Genomic DNA, 23,270 nt, shown 5'->3' on the forward strand with positions numbered 1-23,270 from the left:
CCAAATGCAGCCTCCATTTGTCAATGATGGCAAAGTCTAGAATTCCACTGTTCACCTGCCTTCACATGCACATAGTGTGCATCATAAGATCCAGGGTCCCCCATTGCCAGTGCTGCCATGCGTCTCCTCACTAATCAAGACATTCAACCTTCACACTCATCCATGGATGAGCTCCCTTTGCGTCACACTATGGATGCCTCCACTACTGCTCAAGGGGACACTGCCCTCCTACCCATGCACACCTACCCTCAACCTGATGTCACAAAGCCTCCTATTAGAATACACACTCTGTGTAGATACTCTGTCTGACAACCCTGCTGCATTCACAGAACATTTGACCACTGTAATTGGTTGTTATGATCCCACGATTGGAGACCTTAAGCAGTTCCTATGAGCAGAACTCAAACACACTCTATACAGATTATGGACAAACTCCAAAGGGCTGACATTCTACCTGTGACCACTGTCATTACTGCTAGCATGGAGCCGCTCACCCCCCTCATCAAGCAGAAATACCCTGTCAAATCTGACTGGAGCAAGATTGCTGCTTGCAAGCAAAACCAGTCTGAGTCACCATCTGATCACCTGTCTAGATTGCAAGACTGTTTTACTAAATACTCCGGCATTGCTAATGCTGGGGACCAAGCGCAACCTGCTCCTGTCTGGCATTTTGTTAATGGTCTCCTCCAGACATTTCAGACAATATTCAAAGCATGCAGATTGGGTGGCAAGCTGAATCAATTGAAAAAAAACACTGCATGATTCACAACACTTTTATGATAAAATGAAAAGGCAAGAACGAGATGGTGTAGCCCTCTACATGGAATTACAAATACAGCATGCTCAACAGAAAATGACTCCACCCAGCTGGAGACGCACAGGTTATCAACACAAGCCAAGTATGCAACAACCCCCTCCTATTGTCAAGGCCAACAGCCTCAGCAGGCTTAAACACACCCTTTTTTGCTGGCCCAACAGCCTCACCCAGGCTTGCAGATATTGTAAGAAAACTGGGCACCTGATCCAACAATGCCCTACCAAACCAGCCAGACCGCGGCAATATGGTTCCACTACAAACAGAAATGATTTCATTATTCCTCCTGCCACCACAACCTTTTCTCCACTGCCCCCAACACCTCCTCCAGTCTGGGAGGGGGCTACCAAGATATGCATGTCTCATATGGACCACAATGACATTGCCTGAGGGGTACGGCGTCCTTTCATTGTCAGACTTTATAACGCCTGCCTTATAAACGTGGAAATAATAATGAAAAAGTGAATCACATTTTTTAGGGGTTGGGAAAGGGCAGATACGGAGTTGGGGGGTTGGGAATAGCAATAAAATAGGTGCAGGAGGGAGTTTGGGGGTAACCTCCTCAAAATAAAAGCATTCCATGAACATTTCTGTTATTGTTTCCACGTTTAAAAGGCAGATGTTAGAAAGCCTGGTGATGAAAGAACATAAAATTGCCTGAATGACCCTGCTGTGCAGTCTGATGCTTTGCTACCCCTGGACCAGTCCGGTCCTTATCTCCAATGTAACAGTCAGGGACAAAATGTCAATGGTTTGGTTGACACCGGTGCCCGCTGGTCCACTTTAAGGGCTGATGAATGCCCTCATGTTTCTGTTTCTGGTCAAATTGTAAATGCTATTTGAATGTCTTGGACAACTATCCCACACCTAGTTTCAAACAACGTATCTGGTACAATTGGTTCTACTTCTAACCAACATGCTTTTCTCCTTAGCCAATGTTCACCTGCTGTTAACCTGTTGGGTATCGATTTATTATGCAGAATGAATTGTAGCATCTATTGCTCTTCTGATGGTATTTACCTAGAGGTTCCACAGTCTAAATAGGTAAAATGTTTATTCCACCCACAGCAGCATTCATTCATGTGTTTGCTCCCATCCACCCCTTGAGAGTGTCCTACCTCCTTCATCAATTCCCAATCCACACAGGCGCAACACCTCATTGACTCTATACCTGTCTCATTGTGAGCTTCCCATGAGAATGACGTGGGACACATTATCTCTGCCAAACCAGTACATCACCTTGAATCCTGAGGTACCTCTGCCACGAGTGTCACAGTACAGGATCTCACCCCAAGCAGAAGAAGGTATCAAGCCTGTCATTCAATCACTCCTTGACCAAGGTATTTTATACTACACCACCACCCCATGCAATACCCCCATACTCCCTCTGGCCAAAAAGGGGACAGACAAATACTGTTTCACGCTTGACTTAAGATCTCTCAATAAGGCTGTCATCCCTTCTCACCCAGATGTGCCAGACCCTATCACGATCGTCTCATGTCTCCCTCCCAATGCCACCTTATTTACATGCAGTGTTCTGGCATCAGCATAATTTTCTGTCCCAATCCACGAATACTCAGAATTCCTTTTTGCCTTCACATACAAACAGCACCTGCTCACCTACTGATCCCTCCCCATGAGCTTTATTGACTCCCCCTCGCTCATCTCCCAAATCCTACAGGAAGTCTTCCAAGATATCTCCTTCCCTCAAGGCTCCACCATGCTACAATGCATAGATAAGGACCACAGATTGTATTTATAAAAAAGTACTGCTGCAAAAACTTTGCTCGAATCATCAAGGAAGAAAATTGGATGATAATTTAGTTGATCTTCCCTTTTGCCCTTCTTAATAATGTGTCCAAAAAATGAGGCTCTCCAAGAGGATTGAAAATGCAATGTTTTAAAGATGTCATTAAACAAGAGATATACAATATTCAATCATACTTAGGGGTTGACCTTAAGAGTAACATTTGCCAAACCATCAGGCCCTGCAGTGCTGGAGAGTTGTAAGTTTTTAATTATCCCCAACACATTCTCATGTGTAAACTCAATATTATCCCTAGAGCAACAGGGCTGCAGATTTACTATTTTTTGCTCAGCTGCACTGGCATATTGCTCACAGAAATGCCCAATCCATGTAACTTCTGATGTAGGATTTATTAAATTAGTTTCATGGGCTGTCGCCAAGGGGTTTACAATGGGCCTCATTACGAGGTTGGAGGTAGTCATGGCGCTGTTAGCGCCATGACTACCTCCAATGCCGGTACTGTGTCCGGTCCCATTCAATGGGGACTTACTGGTCTATTCCGACCTTTGCGGGACCGGTAAGTCCCCATTGAAAAAGCCATTCCCCATTTCAGCACCCATAGGGCTCAATGGGAAGGTTCTAATAACGGTACCGCAAATTGCGGTACCGTTATTAGCTCTGAAGTCCCTTAAGTCCGCTAAGGGACTTCATAGTAGGGCGGTAAGGGATTACCAGCACCGGTGCCCTTACCGGTGCTGGCAATCCCTTACCGCCCACCTCGTAATGAGGCCCCATGTCTTGCTTGAAACGGATAGTTTGAAGCATAACATTAGAGTCTGCAAGCCATAATGAATGCTTATACAATGTCAACCAGTTTGCATGTTTCTGTTGAAGGCTTCCTATATTGCAACCAGCACGCAGACCACTGTATTGCTTAAAACATCTAATATCACATCTCAAAGATCTTTTATTTTCTTGGATACAGGCGTCACATTTATGTGTTAGTGTTTTCATTGTTATGCCACCATTTGTATCACCGGCGACCAATTTAATGAATGGGTCAGAGAAATTGGAAGCCACAAAGGTCCTTTCTAAATTGTTATCACCCATGAAATCATACACTTTGCTAATTTGCTGTTAAATGTAACTATCATCTTTGGCCTCCGGACTAAAGGATTTTGTAGCTTAACTACATGTATTTCGGTTAAATTTCTTGTAAGGCCGGTGATGTAAAGATATATTCAATTGTTGAGTAGTGGGCGCTTGCTTCCAGTTTTAAGGAATAGTTGATTCTGAGTTTAATTCATTATTTAGTCAAAGCAGGCCCCATTTTTCATTAGCTCTAACCAGATAATCCCACAGAGCAATCGCAATTTAGATGACCATCCGATATTATATTATCAGAAACCACCTCACAATACCATTCACAAAGGATTTGTTCCATTGTTTCTATGGACCTGGGCTCAGACAGAGTGGTTTCATTCCAACATATGTCAACAATCTAGAGCCTTTTGGAAAGAAAAGTAGTGCCAGTCACATTAGTATATGCAATGGCTACTATACCAGGGTGAGTAATTTGCCAATTCTTGCAGGTCACATCACAGTTGTTTCTGACTGCATTCACCAGGCCTCCAAACGGCCATCCACACTTCCCCTTAGGAGCTGGCTGACAAAATAGGTTTCTTAAAGGTTAATTGTTTCAAAATTAGAAAATGAAGGTGCATTGTCTCTAGGCGGCAACAGATGGCTAAAACCCCTGGTTTTGCAAGAAAGGATATTCTAGGTAAAATCATATGCAGTTACCGAATCTGGACTCTCTGCCAACCTGAGATAGTACAGAAGGTATCCAGGCCCAGTCATCTGCTTTAGTCCAAAATATGTTTTTTGAGACACATCCATGATGGACCTTTGAAGAGACTTATTATTGTAGAAAGATATTTTCAAACTAGGGGACACAGGTTTTAAAGCTGATCGATGTGCCTTAAAGTCATGCCTTAAAGTTTGAGCTGTGATTCTAGCATAATTCGAAGACACTTTGAAAAGTTCATACCCAAAGACTGTAAGGCAAATCTTTTTCTGACAGCAGCACACAACAATGCAAACATGAATAAACACAATGGCCCTCATTACGACCCTGGCGGAAAGCGACTGACCGGAGCGCCACAGCGTAAATAGCGTTTCCGCCATTGCACGAAGGAGCAAAGTGCGGCCCATTCCGACCCATCGGGCACGAGCACCACGGCATGGCGGAAGTGCAAAGTCCGCGATGGCGGAAATGACCCCAAAACGGCCCACACCGCCGCCGTACGGCGCCCTAGGTGCAATACCGCCACCCCTCTTAGCGGTCACCGCAGTGAGCGCCTACCGGAAAGTACGGTGCCCGGAAATATACGGAAACGGAAGTTAAAACATGGGCCCGGAACGGGAAACATCCCGGCGTACACCTATAAATACACTAAAACCACACAACCACTAAAATCACTACCCTGAAACACACCCCAACCCGTCAACCACCCTAGCGAAACCAAGAAAAATGGGAAAAGTAGCGAAGAAAGCGTGCGACCGCAAGCGGCAGGTCCACTTCTCCCGTGAGGAACTCACCGTGCTAACAGAGACCCTCCAGGAGAATGCTGCCGTCGTCTTCTGCACGCAAATGACCAGGACGGCACTTGCAAACAAGAAGGCCATATGGGCTCTGGTGGCACAGCGGGTAAGTGCGGTGGGGACCGCACCCCGCACCCCACAGCAATGCCGCAAGCGATGGGACAACCTGCGGATACGCGTCCGCAGCATACTCTCTGCCAACCGCAACATTGCCACAGCCACCGGGGGAGGTCCTGAATCACCCATCAAGTTGACCCCCTGGGAAGAAATCTGTGCCTCCACCATCGGAATGGAGAGCATAGAGGGAGTCGGAGGGATGGAGAAAGGAGTGCAGACATCCGAAGATTCAGGTAGGTGGGCCAGATAAAACAATGCCAAATCCACACAGTCCATCCATGTGAAGTACCATGCGTCCACATAGTGCAACAGAAACACATGTCCAGGAGAACGTCCACACACATCGGCCTGCAAGCGCACGTTAAAACCCACAATAAATACATAAATAATTAAAAACCCCTAATACACGCACTACACGTGCAGCAGGCACACCCTAACTGCAGGCTGCCAGACAACTGCACCCTCACTCCACACACAAATCAAAGCACCTCCAAGGCCCCGACCCAAATCACCCTCAGGTACCACCCCAATGCATGTGATACAATGCCATTCCAATTCCCACAGACCCATCAATAACCCTCGCCCTCCTTTACTCCACCACAGGGTCCGATCCAAACGACGAGCTACAGGACACCCCTACCAGCACACCTGCAAAGAGGGCCAAGACCAACGGCCAGAGACCCTCCACCTCAGCTGCACGCATCAAGACACGGCAGCAGCACAAATCAGGTGGCAGCACAGAGGAGGGAACATCAACAGGCACCCCAGCAGCCAGCATGCCCACAACACCACCACCACAGGTCCCCCCAATGGATGCCACAGAAGGCACTGCCTCTGGTGGCAGCAGCACCATAGGTGACACCCCATTGATGGCAGCATGCTCGGACACAGAAAACGGGGATGCCGAAGTCAGATCCATCCATGACCTGTCCCAATCCCCCTGTCTGTTCCATCCCGTACAACATGAGGATACCACGCAGGGGCACCCACCAGACGACGACTGGCCATCCCCCACAAGCCCTGTGGCAAGGCAACATGAGGACAACAGCCCCTCTGTGACACCCCCGCAAATGGCCATGGCCCAGCAGAGGCAACAGTCCCTCGACCAGTTGATCGAACAACAGCAGCAACTGGCCACACTCCTCAAGGACCATGCCGATGAATGTGGGGGCACTAAGGCAGACATAGAAACATCAACTGAGACACTTAGGGCAGAAATGGAGAGAGGTACAGAGACGCTAAGGGCACAAATTGAGAGAAGCACCGAGAGCCTGAGGGGGGAACTGCATGCGACGTCCAAAGACGTATGTGCTGAACTTGCCGCAGTGCGCCGTGTGCTCACTGAGCTCTCGCAAACCCTTAGGGACATGCATGGACGTGAGCAGGCAGACACATCATCCGTTGCAAGTTCCGTCCAGGGCAGCCCCCAACGTAGATCTGGAAGGAACCTGCGCTCCACAGGCAGGGGTGCCCCTGATACCCGCAGAGGGGGCATGCAATAGCGACAGCCCACTGACAATGAGCATCTTTGGACACTGGTGTTCGGGGGGGAGGTAGGAGGGTGGAGGGGGTGTGTTGGGCTCACTTGGGTGGCGGGTCGATAGGGTGTACAACATGATATCACATATGCCATAAAAAGTGCACGATCAACCAATGAGAAGTGTGGACATTGATCTTTGTGTACTAGGCCATCATAGGCGTACAGTCCATATTGTGCATGTCCCAGACACACGCAGTGCCACGAGTCCCGTGTCCATGTATCAGCCACCAGGCGTGAGTGCTAGAAGCATACATCAATGAGATGCTGACGAATGTCACGGGCCTCCGGTGCCTCGCAGACTCCATGAGGTGCTGCCACATCCCCACCCTCATCATGACCATCATCAGGTGCTTGCAGTTCTGCGTCAGGGGGCATGGGCACATTTCTACGTACGCACATGTTGTGGAGCATGACACATGCCATCACCATCTTTGCAACCTTCTCATGGCGGTACAGGAGTGCCCCGCCAGACCTGCTGAGGCAGCGGAAACGGGTCTTCAGTAGGCCGAATGCCTGTTCAATGACTACACGGGTACGTGAGTGGGCATGGTTGTAGTCCTCCTCATGCTGGTCCCGTGGGTTCCGGACTGGTGTGAGGAGCCATCTCTTCAGTGGATATCCAGCATCACCTGTATGTGGACGAGAAACGTATGATGTGGAATGCCATTGATACGTACGCACACCCCCCCACCTTCCTGGCAGGTCAATGCCAATTCACATACCCCACATCATCATGCATGTAATGAGACTCACCGAGTAGCCAGGATCTGTTCCCTGCGTGTCGCTCCATGTAGCGTGGTATTGTAGAGTTCCTCAAGACCATAGAATCATGGGTTGATCCAGGGAATCGGGCACAACAATGTGTAATGATCCTGTTGGAGTCACACACCATCTGTACATTCAGGGAATGAAATTGTTTTCGGTTGCGGTACTGGGCCTCCATGGCATGTGGGACGACCAATTCAACATGGGTGCAGTCGATGGCACCAATGCAACCCGGTATGCCGGCAAGTGCATGGAATCCCACTTTTGTGTTGGTTATTTCCTGCTCCGAGCGTGGTAGAGAGATGTAGTCGTCTGCGTGCTTCAGGAGGGCATCGAGCACTTGCAATAGTGTCCGTGAGAACAGTGGCTGAGAAATGCCATGCAACTGTCCGACTGTGTGCTGGTAGGTGCCTGTGGCCAGGAAGTGGAGTACAGACACCACCTTCAGTAGGGGTGGGATGGCGGTTGGGCTATCTATCATGCTGACAAGGTCAGCCTGTGTCATGTCCACAATGGCGGTTATGGTGTCCCGGTCCAGACGGTAGAGGGTGTGGATCTGCTCATCAGTGAGGTTGAACGGATGTGCTCGGAGGCGTGGGATTGCGGGCTGCCTGCGTGGTGGTAGTGGCTGTGCTGGCAGCCCTTGCTGGCCCTGCCTTGGCCTCCTCCTCCTCCTGCGTCTCCTCCGTGCGGCTGGTTGTAGTTGGTGTTCGTCTTCTTCTTGGAGTCGGAGCGCTTGCAGTGCTATCAGGTCCCCCAGGGCCAACATCGCGAGTCCTGCCGGTAGCATTTCGGTGTGGTTGTGGGAGGAGACTGGCTGTGCAATTTATGTGTTTTCAGGCTGTATGGCCTCCACCTGTGGTGATTGATTCCACCTGTGCAAACTGCTCTCCCCTTTGGCCGAGCACGTCCCGCGCACAACGCTGCAATTCGGGGAATTGTATCTTGCTATTGCAATCATGTATTTGTACCCGATGGCCGTGTAAGATTGGTTGATATGTTCATTCTGCTGTGGTCCCATTGTTTCACATACTATCTGTGCAGTCGCGAACTGACTTGTGAGGGGTCAGTGGAACGTAGTACTCGAGTAACGGTGGACCCTCATGCATCACTGCACCGAGGTTCAACGACGGGCGGGGCGTCCCATTCGTGGGTGAAGGCAGTTGCCATTTTCACACACAGCCGCACTCGATGGAATAATTAGTGATTTCAAACGGCCACAGATGCCTTTTCGACGTGATGTTGCAAATGAGGAATTCGAGGGGCGGCGCTTTCGGTTTCCAGCTAGCGGCGAGGAGATGCCCACAGGTCTGACTGCAAATGTAACGTTCTATTGTTCTATGTCCTTGAGACAGGGCCCATGGCGAGGGAGCAATGATTGATATGAATAGTTTGGGATGCGCAATAGCTACGTGGGCGATGAGGCCGTCCGTTCCCAAAAACATGTTACTTCACAACACTGGAATTACGGGCTGGGGCACTGTGGATTTAGCAGGCTGCATAACGCACGGACTCAATGGATGTTTCTAATGTTATGTGAGTAATTATTCAGGCATTTTGATCCCGGGATGAGGGAATGATGGATGGATGCATGGGCAGGTGATTTGATACAGAGTTTGCCATGTACAGGGCTTCTTGGGATCTATCCGCCTCCCCTACGCTATGTGATGCAGGGCTGCCATTGTGGGACCATCGTCCATCTGGCCTTGTTGAGCCCTCCCTGTCTCGAGGCGCCCTCAGACACTTGTGTCCATGCACGTTAACATTCCCATCTGATGGAATCTGTTTTGACAGACGCATGCACAGGTACACTCGTTTGTGATGGTGTTTGCACCTCGATATAGATGGTTATGAGTCGCAAGTGGTTTTGGGGTGGTGATGATCCTTTTGGTTGGGCTAGCATGCATATGGCTGTGGATTTCGTGTGATCATTGAAGTGAGTAGTTGGAATGTAGTTCTGATGGCCATTCTGTTCTTTTTCTTTTCTTTTGGTTGACAGGTATCTCCTCCCCTTTTGCCACTGCCATCTGTATGCCACTCCTGCAGATGGATTTTACTCCCGACACCTGCTGCTTCGTGTTAATCAGTGGAGCAGCATTATGATCTTATGGGACGATCGCCAATGGGCCACATGCCCTTACGCAGTACTGGTGGCTCGGAGCAACATTTCGGCCTTTCAGCTGGACTAGTGCCTCCCCATTGGGACGGCCCTGCGGTTCTGTGCGCTTCCATGTTGCCTTTTCGTACGTGATTGTGGCTCTGTGTACCATGGGGGAACAGGGCGACACACAGGTAGTGGCTGGTCATTTCTTGCGGAAGCAGCCCACAATGGTGATTGGTGTTTTGGAGTTCATGGCCTGATGGCTGTATGGGCTTGGTGATTTTGATGTGCATTAAATTTCTATTCGGATTTGGCCCGTGTAGCGTTTTTCTTTGCAAGTGATGTGGCATATGCCAATTTGGGGGGCGATGTATTGTGAGGAGATCTGCATCGGGTTCCGGCTTCGGGGTTTAGTTGCGTGGTACTGTACTGGCCGCGTTTGCCTACGAAGCCCAGTGAGGTCAGGGATGGGGGCTGCCAATATGACAGTTTGAATGTTGTCATGCTCAGGGGCGGGGGATTGGGTTTTGTGTAACAGATGCCGGTCAGCCAGGTGGACTGGTGGAATGATGTGATTTTCGGAATATTGCTGGTCACAGGTGCCTGTGTTTGCGTGCGTTTCTTGGTGGGGGACTGTGGTCATGTCCATTGGGATGGCTTCTGTATTCGTGCCATCTGTGCCCTGCAGCTCCCATTGGCCCCTGTTGTGTTTCTTTTGTTCGTTGGCATGCATGGGTGACTTGTACATTTCAATGGTTGCATTGTGGCTTCATTGCACCTACGGGGAGTTGTACTTTGTGGGCAGGGAGCGGTGTACAGGCACTCAGTGGGGCCGTTTACGGTTGATTAGCGATGCCGTACTTCTCGCCATGGCGGAATGGTACATTACGCCATGCCTGATGGCGTTAGGTACATGTCCGCTAGGGTCGGAATTGGCGTACCGTTGCACCATGGTGGTGTTTGCGGTTTGGCATGGCGCGCGCGCGCGTGCTTGGTGCAGTTAGCGTTGGCGTTCACTACGGTGTCGCTAATGGCTTCGTACTTTGCGGTGACGGGTCATAGTCGCACCGAGCGCTATTCGATGGCGGTATTGCATTTCCGCCATCGTTTTTCGATTTCCGCCAGGGTCGTAATGAGGGCCAATGTCAGTGCTCTGAATGACAGCAAATTCAAATGGATCAAAGTGTTTAGAAATTAAGGTTCTTACATTTGGAAAATGAGACAGTAAATTCAAGATGTTGATCTATTTAAAACAATTTGTGAAATTTTATTTAGCACATATTCCAGACCCAGCAAGCAACCCAGCAGAAGCACTGTCTTGCCGTATGTGACCTGAATTAATAAGATTTCTTTTTAAAGAAATTAGTTTTAAACTCTTTTACAGCCTCTTTCTTCTAGTGTGGTAATGTACAGACCACATCTTTATCTGGGTCATATACTGGTATACTTTGAAATGTTATATAAATAGGATAAGGAATTTACTCCAAATCATTTGAATCTGGTGTCACTGGGGACTTAAAGTACTCATAAACAGTTGGATCTAACACAGTGTATATATTTATAGTTTTGTTTTCTCCATGTGGAAATGATGTGTGTTCTTTATTTTGTTTCCCTTAGTGCTGGGTATGGTTTAGCTAACATGGTTTCACAACTCTTTGTTTATGTGTGTTCATGTGTGTTTCAGTCAAAGTGCAAATTACAGTGAGTAGTATGAGAAATTGTGTTTTATTTGATTTAGTCCCACTGTTGTAGAGTGGGTATAGGGTTATGACTTTGGTATTTTAGTCATTTGTGTGGTTAAGTCTGAATGCATTTGTTTGGCATACATTATGTCGTGTTTTGGCACATCTAGACAAGCATGCGACCAGTATGTGCTTGTGGAGATTGTGCCTCTGTAAATATCTGGGAATATCCAAGGCAAACAGAGCAAATGGCTGATGTGGCTGTTTTAATCTGTTTTAAGACCAGTTTTGGACTTTAAAGCATTCTGAAACCAAAGTGCACAGTTTTGACAAATGTATTGGCCCCATGACAGTAAAAGGCAGGCATTTAGGTGTGCATTCTGAGATGTTTGTGTTGTCGTTATGGTGGGTGTATGAGTTGAGTGATTGTGTGTTGTGGATTAGTGGCATGGAGTTCTTATTTTGTCATTCAATAGTGGGATTGTGTTTGTGGCATTGTTTGAATAATCGTGTTCATATAGAATTGGGTGTAGTGGTTGTATGTGCAGTGGTGGTAACAGCTGTTCGAATTGTGTTTATGTTATAATATGTGTTTCAGTGTAATTTGTGAGGCCTGGATGCTGTCTTCATCATTTCTGTGGGTGAGCTGGAAGATTTGTTGATGAGGCTGCCCTTGGCCAAGTTACACACAGATGTAGCTGGAGAAAATGGCAGAGGTGTTATTGTTTGTTTTTGTTTATTTACATGTGTTTGTTTTGAATACAATGGATACAGATCTACAGCACACAATTGATGTTGCTTCACACTAGCTTAATGCAACATCAGGGACTTTGAGGTGCACATCCAGTTGGGTCTTGAAAGAGACATACATATCTTTCTATTCACATATTTAATTTTACTAATGTTTTTACTGTTGTAACTTTGAATTCTTCCTTTAGTTCTTACTAACCCCAGTTAACCTAGCACTATTATTTAGTTTCTTTCACTATAATTGTTTGTTCAGTAATCATTGTTTTCTGGTAGGAATAATAACATATTTAGTATTTTAACAAAGTACCAGGTTTCTGCCTAGAGGATTGGATTGGGGTCCCTGGGGTCTGTGACCACCACCCATAACATGTTTTTGGCTCTGGATGTGGTACATGGTGGATCCCCAAGTCCCCTCATTCCACCACTAGCCTATATAGCTTGAATGTTCTATCTGTTAAAGGGGCCCTCTGACAGTACCGGTAGATGGTCCTAATTTTAGTAATGAGATCAGTGTACCTTGGATGTCATTCATATATCTTCTTCTATACTTACCTCTTCGAATGTATCACTTTAGATATTTTCTTTGTCTTGCTTTAATGTTGTCTGCAGCTTCAAATAACAAGCTTAGGTACTGGGATTGATATGTGGTAAGGGATAGGATCAAGGTTAGAATTAGGACCAGAGTAAGCTTAACAGTTCAGTTTACGGTTTGATGTAACCAAAAGGGATGGAATAGGTTAGGGCCAAGGCGAAGAAAATCAAAACAAAAGGCAGAGAGCTGCAGGGATACTCTTATTGGAATAACAAAGTGAATATCAGAATAGGAAGGGGTTATGACTAGGATTCAGGTTAACCTTAAGGTTAGTGATAGGGTTAGGATCAAGTATAGGGTTATTGGTGTAATTGATGGTTATATTCAAATTTAGGGGTAAGTGAAGGGGTTTGCATAGGCATGTTGCTGTGCATGGTGACAGGCTTGCTAGAATGCTTAATTCAATTAATATGGTTAAAGTTTGCTGTAAAGTTAGGGTTAGAGCTAAGGGTGGGGTGGAGGAAGAATATGGATTAGGAATGATGTAGATGCTACTGAGGATCTATAAAATGGTATGGGAGCTCCTCTACTGAGAACAAACATGGCCAGCTAACCTGTTCTATGGGAACGTGCCCACTCGGTAGGGTCTACAACCACGTTTTAGCTCACTGTACCTATCATAGAGAAAAATATACATTTGCATATTGGTGTGGTCCCACCCACTTAGTGAGCCCAGCCCTGAAATGCTAGGCAATTTTCCTCTGAACAAGACTACCAACAGCAATCACAGCTACATGTTTCTGCCTGGCCGGGCCTCATCAGTGATGTGAAGCTGAGCCTCTAATAGCACAGTGAGCAAGGGGTCCATGTCTGAATGATCCTGGGTAACTTAGGGTGAAACCCAAAGATCCTAAAAAATCAGGTCTGAGAGCCCCTGCTCCAAGAACAGGCCAACACCCCTGTTTTATGGGAAGGTGCCTACTCAGGAGGGTCTACAACCACTTTTTACCTTGCACCCCATAGAACAGGGTATTTGACCCATGTTTGTTCTCAGTAGAGGGGCTCCCACACACTTGTTGCTACTGGGGATCTATCCTTTTAATGACAAATTACATTGTAGAAGATTTGAAAGACAGAAGAAGTGAAAGTAGTTAGAGTTAAAAGTGATAAAGTGAATGAAGAATAAGTAAAGACATACATCTGGATGCAAAGATATTTGAACATAATGACCACACTGGACTTTTCGGGTATAAAGCCAACCTGTTAATTGCATGTTACAACCTAAGTAGTAGGACACTTTCCCTGGGAGAAACGCATGAAAGCACTGCACGTTTTTTCCACTCTCATCTGCCAGCATGTTCACCATAATGTTCAATCCTCATACCTCCCCAGGCAGCTGCTTTTGAGCTTACCTCACTGAGTTAATGCAAGCTGCTTTGTTAGGGGAAGTGGGTGCTTACCAAAAACTGTGCACGTGGACAGGTGCATGCCAGCTGTGTTTGTGTACATGAACTGAATGAATCCAAGAGGTGGCCTCCTAGATTACTAATTTGGGCCGAGGATGTGTATTGATGTAAGCATCTTGGTGCTTTGTACTCGTACCATAAATTAGCCAATGCCAATGGTCAATGGAAATGAAATCCTTTTAAAATGGTATTACAAAATTACTTTATCGGTGGTATTACAAAATTACTTTATTGGTAGGTGAATCTACTGGCCTATAACAAGGGTAAAGGTTTCAGTTATGTTGTAGTTCAGAGTTGGATGTCTGGACAGCAGCAGAGTATGGGGTGGGATGGTGAGGATGTTATAGAGTGAGTGGAGGAAACTGACAGGAATAATGAGTTGGCAGTGAGGAGTTGGAGCAGAGCAAGGGGGAGAGAGGCAGTGAAAGAGAGCAAGACAGGTTATGCATGCACACAAGGAATGTCGAAAAGGTGAAGAAGGTAGTAGTAGTTATCAGAGGGAGGAGAAGAGGCCTAAACAATGAGATGGTGAAGAATAAATCATGAGGAGATGAGGAGGGAGTGATGAACTACCCAAAAGAGGATGCAGAAAGAACAGCTACGTCCTGAATCAGAAAGGAAAAGATAACAGAAGTTGTGAGAAGTAACTTAACGGTTCCATGTCTTAAAATCACGGCAAAAATGTCAGTGAATACAAAATATTGCGGCAAACATGCTGTGGTTTTGCCACCAAAATCATGTAAAGAATGCGGGGGACACCCCCGTAACCCCTGAACCCATTATACCATTTAACGGGAGCGAGGGACACCCCTGCATACCTAGCTCCCCATAAATGGTATAATGGGGTACACCTTTGCTAGGTCATACCACAGCATTTTTGCCGCAATTTTTTTTACCAGCCATATTTTTGCTCGATTTTATTACCTGATACCAACCTAACAAGGAGACGAGAAGGGAAATCAGTTGTAGCTCTAAGGAGAACCAGGGTAACAGTTAAGTGAAGAAAAGACAAGAGGCAAGGACAAGAGTAGCAGGGCAGCGAGGACATGAAGGAGACAAGTGAAGAGGAGAAATAAGAAGAGACCAGACCCAGGGAGGGGAAAATAGCCAAGAAGAAGGAGGGAATCTGAAACAGATGACAGCAGACTTATGCATTGGTTAGAACCTAAGACCCATTGAATAGATTTGCAGCCCATGCAAGCAGCAACTCCAAGGTTGTGCCTTATAACACCAATGCCAACCAGTCTGCTTGTGTCATCTCCAGTTTCGACAACTTCTACAAAAGCCAAGAATCCAACCAGAAATACCAAGAAAGAAATACTGGGGCACAGTGGACTGTGCAACTTTTTATCTGACAGGTGGGACAGAGAGAGAATGACTCACAGTCTCTGGTCCTTTTAGCAAGTTTCAGTTATGTGTGTAATTTTGACTTATTCTATCTAATCTGTTAGCAGTTCTGTTGTTACATTGAAAACTGTGAACATTGAACACTTGTCTTCTAGTTGTTCCATTGCAAATGGTTAATAAGGTAGTAAGGTTTTTCAACCAGTGTGATGTGTTGCCAACATTATTGCCTTTTGTGCTGAAGTAGGCTGCATTTTAGCAGCACTTTTGTGGCTGTGGTGTCTATGTTAAGCTGCTTGTATTCATGTATACATAGTTCATCATCTACAGTGATCTAGAGATAAGTTGTTTGTTGTATCACAAATTGTATCGAATATGTTAAGGTAAGAAACATAATTATGGTTTCCTACTGAAGTAGCATCTTTTGTATGTTTTGCTTGTAATTAATTAGTGCATTGCATATTTTAGCACATTCGTTTATTTATGGTACAGGTGAAGCTTCTTAAATAGTTACATAGATCATTTACTGGAAGTATGGGCATGATATGCTTTCGATTTATGGCTATGCTGTTTATCAGCCTGCTTTTTTCCTGGTCTGTTAGGTGTGGCATGGGTGGTGTTTGGCATCAATACTATAATGAATGTACAAAGTTATTGAGTTCCAGAGGTGGGTTATCTTTCCACACATTCTTAGGTGGTGCAGTTTCCTCAATATTAAGCTTCTATATCTTGACCTTTTGCATGAGGATAATGGTGGATGGGCTACTTTCTTGGTGTGGTTCTTTCTAGCATTTCTGTTTTTCTCTGTTTTAGTGAGTTGCATGTTCTTAGTGTTCTTTCTAGGAGTCCACAGTTGAGTCCACAGAAGTGGTTTACAGTTGTTCTTGGCTACACTTCTTTTTCTAGTACAGCAGGCATATCTATGTAGGAAGTAAAATGTCTGGAGACTTTTAATTATTGATGTTATAGCTGGAATTATTGGTGTTACATGTATAATTGCAATAGTTGTATAATTATTTATTTCAACAGTTGTTATACTGCTAAGATCTGGTTCATGTTGTTAATGAGGAGGATATTGTTCTGCTGGTTTTACTCAAATCGCATACAGGGATTGTAGTTATTTTTTAGTACAGACACAATTTTTAATATACAGTTAGAATGTTGTTTTTAAGTGTCCTAATGGTTGACATGGTGTTTATGTGATTCTTTTAGCATTCTTGTGGTGGATCATCCTTTCTAGGATCTTGCTTCTCATTTTCTCTGTTGTCAGTTGAATGAAAAATACATTGTTTATTTTAACGCTTGTATTAATTTTTGGATATTTTAATATGATATTTGAAATGTGGACCTTGCCACATACTTTTGCAGTACTGAAGTATTGCACCATTTCAATGATGGTACTATGGTGTAAGTACTGGCCAGTGTTTTACCTCAAAGTTGGCAGGATGTTTTTCCTGAGGTGTTGAAGATGGTTATTCAGCAAAAGCATTCATGTTGGTTAATACATATGTGATAAAAATAAGTCATTGATATTTTTTCCTTTTTGCCAATGATATGTTATCAGACCATGGTGATTGGCTTTAAGAACAGTGCTGTTATGTTTGGAATCCCTTTGTGTTGTGATATGAAACTGTGATGTTTTGATATTTGCTTAAGTAATGTGTGCCATACTTAGGGAATTCCCATTCTATCATTGAATACTAGTAAACATTGTACATTTAATTTTAGTACTCAGCATATTTATTAAGGGGTCCATTCCATGAGTGACATTATTCTTGAGTGCATCGTCTTACATTTTGATATACTATTTGTTTAAAATGGATGCATGCATAACAAAATGCCAAAGTAGTTGTAGACTTCTGTTTTTAAAACAAAAAAATATGGATGAGTGGAACATTGATGAGGGACTGGGGGCTTTCAACACACTACATAAACTTTAAACACTATTTATGTGTTTCCTTGCTGTTGTGTGTAGTTGTGATGTGTGTTTTTTAAATGTTGTATGTGAATTACAAGTCATTCCTTTGGAGTCAATATGTATTCTTAAATGACTTGTTTTAAGTGTTAGTGTGTTTGCTATACTTAGAAAACTGTAATGTTGTGTGCTTGTGGGTGTTGTTTGTGAGTTCCAAGATATTCCTTTGTAGTAGACAAGCAATCCTAAATGTTTCGTTTTCAATGTTAGTACATTGTGGTTTAGTGGGTTTTGAGTGGCAGCTGAGCCATTGGCTATGTATACTCTAGTTCATTATTCGTGTGATGTTTCTGGTTGTTTTTTTTAATATGCACATTAGCAATGGTTTTGTGTGGGATGTACAGTTGTATGTATTATTTTAGGTGCATTCATTGTGGAAGACTTATTTTTGCGAGGGGGCACTTGCATAATCTTAGGCATGTTAATGTGTTATCTGTGCTTGCTTTAGTGGGGTGGTATGGCCACAAATGTATGGGCCTGCAATTGTATGGGCCTGTATATTTGTGATGGTGTTAAGACTTACATGTGACCAATGGGTCATTTCTGCAAGTGCAGTGTTTGGTCTGTTTATATGTGACATAGATCATGCTTTTGTTGGGGTCTTTTCTGCAAGCCCCTGTTTTACTCACATTTTCATTGTCATGCCGTGTTTGTGTGTGTGATGTTTTGTCTGTAACGGTTTATTGAGAGGCCATCCTCAAAGCAGGGAGGCCCTACCCTCCCCAATCTAGGTGCACAATAAAAGATTTAATGTTAGTTCTTTTATTCTGCCCTATTTATTTATTTATTTATTTATTTATTTATTTATTTATTTATTTGTTTATTTTGCGCCAGTAGCTCTCGAGCTTCGAGGCGCAGCGACAAGAACACAAAGACAACAGGTAAGACAATAAAACACGTAACACGAGACATTAAAGCTGCATACGTAGGTGGGCAGGTTGTAGTATATGTATTACTTGAAGATGTGGGTTTTCAGCTGTTTGCAAAAGCATTGGTAATTGGCTTCCATCCTTAACTAGCCAGGGAGGTTGTTCCAAAGGCCTGTTGTGGTTATAGGGAAGGATTTACCTGCCCCGTTTTTAAGTCTGAAGGGAGCTACCACAATCAGACCTTGTTCGGCTGATCTTAGCTCTCTCGTAGGTTTGTATGGAATGATTTTAGTTTTCAGGTATGCCGGGGCTTTGCCAAAAATACATCTATGCGTGAGCGTGAGGAATTTAAATTGGACTCTCTCTTCAATTTTTAGCCAGTTTAGTTCCTTCCTGGCTTCGCTGATGTGCTGATTCCTGTTTTTTTTGCTTAATGATTCTCACTGCATTGTTTTGCAGAACTTGGTAGCTGTGGTAGCAGTTTTTATTAGATCCTAGAATTAGGGCACTGCCATAGTCTAGGCGAGATAAGATGGTAGCTCTTGCGACTGTGGCACTATTTTCCTCAGATAAGTAGGGCCTTATGGCTTTTAGTAGGCGCAGGTGGTATGAGCACATTTTTTTTACGTAAAGGGTGTGGGCATCTGATTCCAGGGATTCTTCTAGCATCATCCCCAGGGTTTTAACCTTGTTTAGGACCTTAATTTGGGTGTTTTTGATGGTGAAGGTGAAGTATGCAGGATGCAGCTTAGATATGACAAGATTGGAGCCAAAGACCATAAGCTCTGTTTTGTTGCCGTTTAGGCACATCCAATTTTGGTCCATCCATTGCTCTACTGCGTTGTAGATTAGGCTAAGCTTTTTGTTGTCCTTTTGATGATCTCCACTTAGTTCAATTACCAGCTGAGTGTCGTCAGCGTAATTGGTAAAGAACGTGTTGATGTTGTCGAGGACTATGCAGAGAAACTTACGGTAGAGGTTAAAAAGGAGTGGGGACATGCTGGCACCTTGTGGGACTCCACAGGTGATATCTTTTTCTATTGAGAAAAGATTTCCCCAATGAACTCTAGATATTCTGTTTTGAAGGAAAGACATGATCCAGCTTATTGCTTCATCTGAGCAGTTTGCTGTTTTTTCTAGTGCTGTCTTGAGTAGGTTGTGATCTAATAGGTCGAAAGTAGCACTCAGGTCCAAGAGAACGAGCAAGCCAGCTTTCCCCTGATCAATGATGTTGAGCATCTTGGTCTGTAGATCCAGCATAGCTGTTTCTGTGCTATGCGCTGGTCGAAAGCCAGGCTGTTGGTGGTGGAGGAGGTGTGAGCTTTCTACGTGTTCTTGGAGCTGTATGGTGGCAATCTTGTCCATTATTTTAAGTATAAAGTTGCAATTTGTTATGGGCCTTAGGTTGTTTGGATCCCTTTGGTCTAGATTTGTTTTTTTAACAAGGGGGGTGACTTACCCTTTTTATACTTTTAGGCACGATTTTAACGCGGAAAGATGAGTTTATCACTTGGGTTAAGGCTGGTACAAAGATGTCAGGGTGGTCTAAGATGATGCTGGCCGGGAGTATGTTTGCGGCACAAGTGGTGGGTTTCATGGGTGCCTATCTCCAATTCATCTAATAACCCTGGGATCCCTCCCCCAGAGCTACCAATGAGCCAAAAAAAGAGGCACTAAAACATCAAACACCAATTTATTCATGGCACAACATAATAACAGTCTCTCAACATAAATAAATCACACAAGTGAGTTGAATAGAACACAAATTCACAATTCTTTACTTTCTATACATTTCACTTCAAGAAATAATTAAACTGATCATACACAAAAACACAATATTTTTTCCTTTGTGTAATTTCTTTTATTTAATGAATTTAGTTGAATTGAATCAACTTTTTTCAATTTAAGACAACAATTTATCAAAATGTTTACATATAAAAGACAGTAAATTATAAAACATGCAATCATAAAACCCCATGGATCACACCAGATGTCAAACCATCAATTCTAATGCTAATAGTTACATTTGGGTTTTGCATTATTAAACGATTGATAAGGCAATAAGCAAGTACGACAATCACTGATCCAAATAACAGATATCGTTAGGAATCAAACTATTTTAGTAGATTTAAGGCTCGCAGAAAGTTAATTGTGGCCAATCTTATACTCATACAGTTGGTAGTGGAAATCGCAAGCCATCTATGCTCATGTCTCATCTGGCTAAATTAGGGCAAATGTTTACTAAAGTGACTTTGTCTTAAGTTCATAAGTTCAGGACAGTCCACAATAGCATGCTCCAAAGTTTCAATAGTTGTTGCATTATTGCAAAAACGGCATCCTGAAGATTCCCGCGGGATTTCTTTCCTACGGGCTTGAATTTCACGAGTAGGACATAAATTAAAACGCATGCGCAACCAAGCATTCCTAACAGCAGGAGAAGGAGATTTGCATAAGTAGAAGGGCATGTCTCTATAACGCTTTGCTGAAAAAACAGATGGATCAAAATCTTTATACTTCAAACACAGATCTCTAGTGTCAATCCAATCCATCATGTAGAGTTTTTTCTTAGCTCTATCAGGATCGGTGACAAGGGTTTCAATAGGAATGTCTGCATTTAGTAGTATGGTAAGGATGTTTTTAGACCATGTTTTCGGAAACAGATGAGAGGAAGACATCAGGTAACTGGCAACTGTAGCTAAAGTTGATTTATCAAGAACAGATAATAGACATTTTCTGAACAAGCTGCATAAGCGCCAGTTATACATTGCCAAAAGTGAGGTCAAACCCACTTCATATCGAATGATCGGGCCTGGAATGCATTGTGGCAGATTTAGAATAGCACGCCAAAATTTTGCTTCCAAAGCATGTAGGAATACTGGATCAATTGCACTGTAAGTCTCTAGATCATATAAGATGGTAGGGATGACATTCTGAATCCAGAAGATCAGAGCAGGTTTAATGGAGAATTTCCCAAATTTATGCATAATGAGACGAGTCTGGCTGATTGCTGCAAGAGTTTTAACTTCAATTATCATTAACTGAGAATGAGCGTTCGACGATCCGTCAAATAGGATACTCAAATATGTGTAATTGGGAACCACCTCTAGACTTATGTGCTCTATTTTCCAAGTCATTCGATGACTGCGCTTGCCTTTCGGAGTGTAGACTACGATTTGGGTTTTCTTGTCATTTACTACCAGCTCATTAACTTGAAAATATTGACATAATGCTGTTAAAAGATTTTGCAGGCCAATGGGAGTTTTTGATATTAGTACTAAATCATCTGGGTACCATAACGCTTTCACCTCGATGTTATTCAATTCTGGTGCATCTTCAGGTACTTCCTCAAGTGCACTTCTAACATCATTAATGAAAAAATTGAACAACGCCGAGACGAGTATGCACCCTTGCTTAAGACCCGAAAAGTAAGGACATCCGATGATAGAAGCCCCTCAAAGTTCAATCGTACCCGGAGGAGGTATTCGAGTGTAATGCTGAAGATGATGTCACTTAAAGTTGACGGACACCCAGCCTCTAACAATTTATCCATCAGTCGGGGTCTAGAAACTGAATCAAAGGCCGAGTGTAGGTCAACAAACGCAAAATACATGGGCTGTTTAACGGACTGTGCTTGATGTTTAATGGCATGAAGAGTTGTTAAATTTACTGAGGTACCCAGACCTGCCACAAAGCCTGTCTGCGCCGGATCACGCTGTTTTGTTTGAGCGGTCCATTGGTTAAATTCCTTCAACACCAGCCGCTAAAACATTTTTCCAGGCGCGTCTAGGAGGGCAATGGGGCGATAGCATTTTGGGTCTTTATGGTCACCTTTCTTGTAGATGGGAACTATAAGAGAAGTACTCCAAGATTTTGGAATTATCTTGGTGAATAAGATGTGATGAAATGAATTAAACAAGATAGTAGCCCATTCTTCTGGATTCTGTTTAAGCATATGATTCGTTAGACCATCCGGCCCAGCCGCTCGTGAGGAGGATGACTTATTAATGAAATCCCTCACAGATTCCATCGAACATTCCAGGGACCAAGTAACAGAAGATCTCTATATATATTCATATTTAGACATGTTATGATCAGCGTATAGGTGGGTAAAATGTTCTACCCATTGCGTTTCTGCAACACCATTTATTTGGGATTCCAGTTGGGAAGAGGTATTACACTTGTTCAATTATTGCCAGACTTGTGCTGAATTTTTCTAAAAGCAAGCAGACAGGAAGTTCTCACTGTTAACTTGAAATAAACGCGCTTTTCTGGCACATGTCCAATTGCGATATGAACATTTCGCTGTTTTGATGGATTGGAGCTGTTCTTTTAGCGGCAGGATGCGGGAATAACGTATTTCTTTTCTTAATTGAGCTTTGCGTTGGTGTAAAGCTAAATCAAAGCTGTGAGTATGAGAGCGAGAAGATCTAATATGTAAAAATTGAGCATTCCTGAATGTGTCAAGTACCTCCACATAAGATGATAGTGAATTTGTGCTTTGGTGTCGTAAAATAGCTGTATTTAATGATTGCAGCAGAACTGGTGACCAATGAAAACGATTCTTACCGTTATTAAGTATCAGCGATTGTTTAAACCAATGTTTAGTAGTGGAGACTGTCTGACAAGGACTCAACCATTGAAGAGACAATATGTGATGATCGCTATGTGTTTGTTTTATGATTTCGAACTTAGTGGCGTTAGCATATATGCTATCACGTGCATAGATGTAGTCTATGATGGAACTAGAGTTTCCCCTTTCCCACGTGTTTTGCGGCGGGATATCGCCCATAATGGAACCATTCATCACTTTCAGATTAAGATCTTTGATAAAGGTGCTCCATCTCATACTTGCATTTCATAACCCCTTATTAGGGGCAGGCAGACATACAAAATTTAGGTCTCCCACCACCATTATGCCAGAAATTGATTGTAGGGCAATAGTTTCAAAGACTGATGATAAGGCA

This window comes from Ambystoma mexicanum, chromosome 8 (genome assembly GCF_040938575.1).
Source record: "Ambystoma mexicanum isolate Mex_15411 chromosome 8, UKY_AmexF1_1, whole genome shotgun sequence".
Classification (NCBI taxonomy): domain Eukaryota; kingdom Metazoa; phylum Chordata; class Amphibia; order Caudata; family Ambystomatidae; genus Ambystoma; species Ambystoma mexicanum.